Genomic DNA, 6,194 nt, shown 5'->3' on the forward strand with positions numbered 1-6,194 from the left:
AATTTAGATTTAAATTAGATATAACAAGTTAAGATTGATGTCATAAATTAATGCACGACATATATAAATTCTGCTACAACAAACATGAACTAATGTTTAAGTGATATTATGTGCATCTAACAGTTTATATGTGTCTATCGCAACCGTTGTTTATTTGTGGTGTTTTTACTTCATATACACGTATATTCGTTAATGCAGCATCAAAATATTGAAAAAAAATATCCCGGAAAGAGAAATAAAATGCTTTTGAATATCAACCGTACTTTCGTTTTGACAACTGACGAGAGGAATGATTCGATTTACAATGTAAATCAAAATTGAGTTTTATGCAGATTCGTTCTTACGACACAAAGGCACTTATTTTGTTTCGCGGATCATTTCGTAATGTTCAAACAAGTAAAATAGTATAAGTCACAAATCAATAAGATTGCATATTATTTTATTAAAGTGATATTATGAATTGAGCTGAAAAAATTTACAGGTCAAAATAGTTAGTTAAAATGTGGTTATTGACCAATTATCTGCAACGCATCTTGCTACCAGATTTTTATAAAAAAAATATATATTATATTCGATAGTTTACGTGACTGGTGAGTCCTTTTAGTCGAAATGATCCGTAAAGCAAAATAGTGTCTTTGTGTCGTATGAACGAATCTGCATAAAACTCAATTTAGATTCACATTGTAAATCGAATCATTCCTGTCGTCAGTTGTCAAAACGAAAGTGCGGTTGATATTCAAAAGCATTATACATGTGCTGTATTTCTCTTTCCGGGATATTTTTTCAATATGTTGATGCTGCATTAACGAATATACGTGTATATGAAGTGAAAACACCAAAAATAAACAACGGTTGCGATAGACACCTATAAACTGTTAGATGCACATAATATCACTTAAAGAAACACACCTTGAAATGAAATACATGTTAATCAAAACATATAGATGCAATTTGAAATTGTGCAAAATTGTCATTAAATCTATAGCCTAGTTAGCAAGTAATTTATATTTTTTTTTAATTTTAAAACCGAAAGTAGGATTTCTAGACGTATACGTCCATTTCGACAAAAGCGATTGTTTTTAAGCGCAAAAAAGACGGATTTCTACCTTGTAATCACCCGATATATTTTAATTTGCATAGATAAAATATTTTTCTTATTTATACTTAAATTTACTATGCCATGTATTTCATTTAAAGGTGTGCGGCTTTAAACATTAGTTCATTTTTGTTGTTGCAGAATGTATATATGTCGTGCATTAATTTATGACATAAATCTTAACTTGTTATATCTAATTTAAATCTAAATTAGCATAAATTATATTGTTTCACATGTTTTTCATTAAATTAAATGCTTGCATTTATTCGGCTACTGCCGTTTGTATATTTTTGCTACTGACGTTTGCCATTCCTAAACGTACTACTGACGTTTGCCATATTTGTTTTCACTATTTAAACGTTTATTTAATATCTGGTAGATATTTGTGTTTGTTTATGCATAGACATATGTAATATATGTTCGTCCGGTAAAGCATAGACAGTTCTATGATCGTTAAATTTCGAGAACACTGACTCTTTGTAATTTTACTACTGACGTTTGCTTCTTAAATGGAAATTTGCGCCAACGTGTTCTCGAAAACCAGAGCAACACACAAAACGCGTGATATACCGATCGAAAGCTATATGCATGCCATATTGCCTGCACTAGGTCGTATGAAAGTCAGAGGATGATCAGCAAAGACATTGAAAACAAGAAATATCTTTAAAAAAAGATATACGGCGTTGATTGTGGTCGATGTTTATGAACGATCAAAAGTTATCCCTATGAGATAAAAAGTAGCGGATGCCTTTTTTCTGCGCAGTTCTTATCTACATCATAAGCAAATCAATTACGGGGTGTTGCGCCAGATTTCGTGGCTTATTTTGCTTTATGTGATATTATTACTCAGATATCTATATTTACAGAATAGAAAAACACAAGAAACATGAAAATAAACGAGTGCATATAGGTCAGCCGGCAATACTCGAATCTTATTTAATTGCATAATTATAGTATAGTGAATTATTGTGCTCTAGCTTAATAAACTGGTCTAAATGGATAAATATTTCTAATTCATTTTATCAAAATTGGTCCTTATCATGCAAATGTTGAAACCATATTAAAAATCGATGATTGACATACCACAATAATATCGCCGAATATCTTTATTTAGTATCTTTCTGATCAAAACAGACTTCAAGTGCACAAAGTTTACGAGACGGCTATATAAAGATTTCTGCAACTGACCGCAAACTGACCTTGATACCTTGCGGATTGGAATGCAATGCATTACAGTCATTACGTTATTGTCAGTAAGACCGGTGTAACACAATGATCGCAACCCCTTCTGCGAACTCCGGTGATGAACTGTATATAAACTCTGACTTTCACAAATGGCCGCGAATTGACCCGAAACCTCGCGAGTTGAAATGCAATGCAAGTAAGTACTAAATATGACAACATAGCCTTTAGTATAAACGCTTTTGTGATGGTAATTCTCTGAAAATAAAAGGTGAACGCACAAACTGTATTTATGTCGAAAATTGATTGTAAAACTGTTCTATATATTGAGCCTTTTCATTAGAGATAAAATTGTTTCATGCAGTAAAACAGTGTTACAAAGACGCGGATATGTTTCCAATGTTCTGGTGTTATACTCAAATCAGCCAATGGAATAAATGAAGTGTATTCATTCGTACCTAGCCGCGGGAAATTTTATTTGAGTATTATTGGACACTTACAAAGGTCAAGTCAAGGTGAAAAGCTGGCGTAATAAAGCTGACGCCGAAAAAACTACCTTGCGCGACTGTTTGTTGTCATAAAATGACTACTGACGTTGACTTTTGTGGTCACGTGACAGTTTTTGTTCATTCACAGTGATATAGCATTTTGAGGTTTACAATAACCAATTGTTGCAGTTAAGTTTGAGGCGCCTTTTCGATGGCAAATCGATTATAATTTACAGCATTTACTGTCAATAGAAGTATTACATTTATTAGTTATATACCTGAACACAGTATTATTGTTAACAACTGGTTATACTCTTTAGTAATTTAATACACCCTGGTGTATGTATCGACATACCTCGTCAGCGTCTTTCCAGGCGAAGATTACTCAACAATAAGGCTTTGATGCACAGAAATGTCATGTTAAGGATCTATGAGTAAAAGGTTAATGATAAAGTTGCTTACTTTTAAACACATTACTTCCAAACACAAATGCTTTAAGCATTATGATTTTAGTACAGTATACATATTCATTACTGATAACAAGCGGTTTTGCGGTTCCGTTATTGACCAGGCAATCAGCATGATTAAACGCAAATATCCATTTATAGACCTGGCACAAAAATCAATCGTGTTCCAGTGAAAACATGGCTTGCAGAAGAGCGGTATTGGTTAACCACGATGCAAATCTAAAGAGAACTCCAGCGCCGATACATGAGTGCGTAAAAATATATTGATCGGGGACGCCCAATGTTGTTAATTGTAACTGTATACTGTTAAAGTGCTGTCTAAAAGTGTTGCCTACTATAAGGAGCTATATTTAGAGAGGTGTCAATTGTAGCATTGTTTTATCTACTCTTACGTTACCTAAATACCACAGGTTTTGTTTTCCAATGCGTATTGTTGCTATACTTGTTTGGAGATCGATTATCAGTTGTTTGATGATACATATTTTTATTGATTAATATATGTCTGAAAGCTGGATATCGTTTTGGAATTATGTTACAGACATGAACCCTCATAGATAACACTATAAAAACCATATCAGATTCCCATTTCGTGCTCTTTGAAGTGGAATATAATTCGTGTACAGAGACAGTTTCTGGTAAGATGGCGAATCTGAACATGCCAACACAGCGGCATGCCAACGGCGCACGCCTGGAAGGAGGGGCAGGGGAGCCATACGACGAGACTATCATTCACAAGGTAAGGGCTAAAACGGACTTTGCCTCTTTAGTTGCTACATTATGCATTTGTTGAAGCGTACCAACATCCCGTGTATTGTAAATCAGACATGAATCTTATTGATGGGTAAAATGTACTTGATCGTCATTCAAAAGAATGGGCTTACTTTCCAGAAATGTGATACAATATTGCCCTTTTAAAAAGTAGCTTAATGTTTTCAATCCTATCCGTTCTTATATTGCTACGTACCTCTAATATTTAATGAAGAATAAACATCCATATCATTAGCAATTCACTGTTCCATTCCATTTGATATAATTGGGATTTGTAACAGAACATTCACTGGGTGATTAATTATAATGTTTTGATTAGGCTTGGGAATGTCCACTGCCCCAAAACTAGGCCTATAGAAAATCTACATGTTTTACGCAGTTAAACATTAGTATACGTTTAGAATGTATAGTTTCCGACCGTGCATATACTGACTTCAGTAAATATATTGTCAAACCAAAAAGTATATAATAACATATCATAACGATTTATAACATGCAAATATAATTGAAACGTATCTCTGTATAAGCTAATGAAGCAAGTAGTATGATATTACATGTATTTCATTTATTATTTGGACATTATTGGCACCTGTTGAAACGTTAATTATAGCTTTAATTTTTATAAGGTATTTATATGTATTGTACTCGTCTTGCTAAAAAGTAGTATTGACCGATGGCAGAACACACAAATCGTTATTTATCATGTCATGAACGTGTTACCATTATAGTTGATATTTCATTGTAATGCTTTATTTCCGAATCGTATGTACACATTCGGAGTTTATTCCGAACCCTACTGAATGACTAACAATTAAACTAATGTTGAGCGATATTACAGCAAGCGTAATAATGACTTCAGTCTAGTTTCCATATTTTATTTGAGAAAAAACAACGTATAGTACATTAAGAAGTATTATATTTATATATTTGAACATTTTAATGTAAACTAAAAAAAGAAAAATAGAGCCACTTTGGAAATTGAGCCTTGAATGCAAACAATCAAAAGAACTCCAATTGCTGCATGAAAAACATCATTTCATCTCTGATAATATAATGACCATTTAGGTTTGATTTCTTATTTATAAATAATAATTAATAACGAGCATGACACGTGAGTTCATGTAGATGGAATTCCTACTACATTGTCATCATGTTCAATGACATCTTGTTAAGGTATATACAGAGGGGATAACCACGTGACAAACAAGGTTGCAACGTCCATGCCTAGACATGTATTTTCCGCCGTCTTATACTCTTTTTTACATATAGTAATTGTTAAAATGACGCTTACTTTCCAGCCATATCGGCATGAAAGTGTTAAGTGTTTATAACGCATTCACTCTTTATCTCGACTTTACGCGATGCGAAATGTCTTAGCGGGATGACCTAATTACAGCTCCACTAAAATAACTTGCAAAGAGTTGTCGAGATATAAAGAAGTTTAATACGAAATAAACGCTAATCAATTTCTTACTGACATGTCTGAATGTGGGCGTTGTTTAAAAATTAAAACAAAAGGTATTAAACGGCGAAAAATACCTGGCATGGACGTAGCCATCTGGTTTGTCACGTGATTACCACCTGTGATATAAGCGCGTTTCTTAGTTGGTTAGCCTCTTGACCTTTTTTCTACATATTGGTTATGCCAACATGCAGTTATTTATGACAATCAGCATAACCATATTATTATGATACGAACAAAGATTAAACTATATGTAATTATTGTGTCTTAAATACGGATCTGTTTGTCAATATAGTGTTCATTGGCAGTGCACAAGATGATAATCTTGTATCATAAGCAATGCTATTAACTAACGGGTTACATATATGGTCATTTTAACTTAGCTCAAGATCCTGTACTAGATTACTTTAATTACAAAAAATATTAATAACCCTAATGCTCGAAATAAAGTATAAGAATTAATTTAATGCTACAATCTTGTAGATCCCTTTCGACAACAAAACCAGTCAAACAAGTATTTACTTTGCGTAGAACACGTCCAATACAACAGGCTAGGCTGGATCAATTTTTAATCACGTGATACTTCTTGCAACACTTTAAATCAACTGATATTGTACCAAGTCTTCAATCTGATCACTCAATCATTACTTTAAATTAAACTTTAAGCAATTTTGTTAATAAACCTGGTCTTTGGAAACATAATAAATCTCTGCTGAAAGACATTGAGTATG

This window comes from Dreissena polymorpha, chromosome 2 (genome assembly GCF_020536995.1).
Source record: "Dreissena polymorpha isolate Duluth1 chromosome 2, UMN_Dpol_1.0, whole genome shotgun sequence".
Classification (NCBI taxonomy): Eukaryota; Metazoa; Mollusca; class Bivalvia; order Myida; family Dreissenidae; genus Dreissena; species Dreissena polymorpha.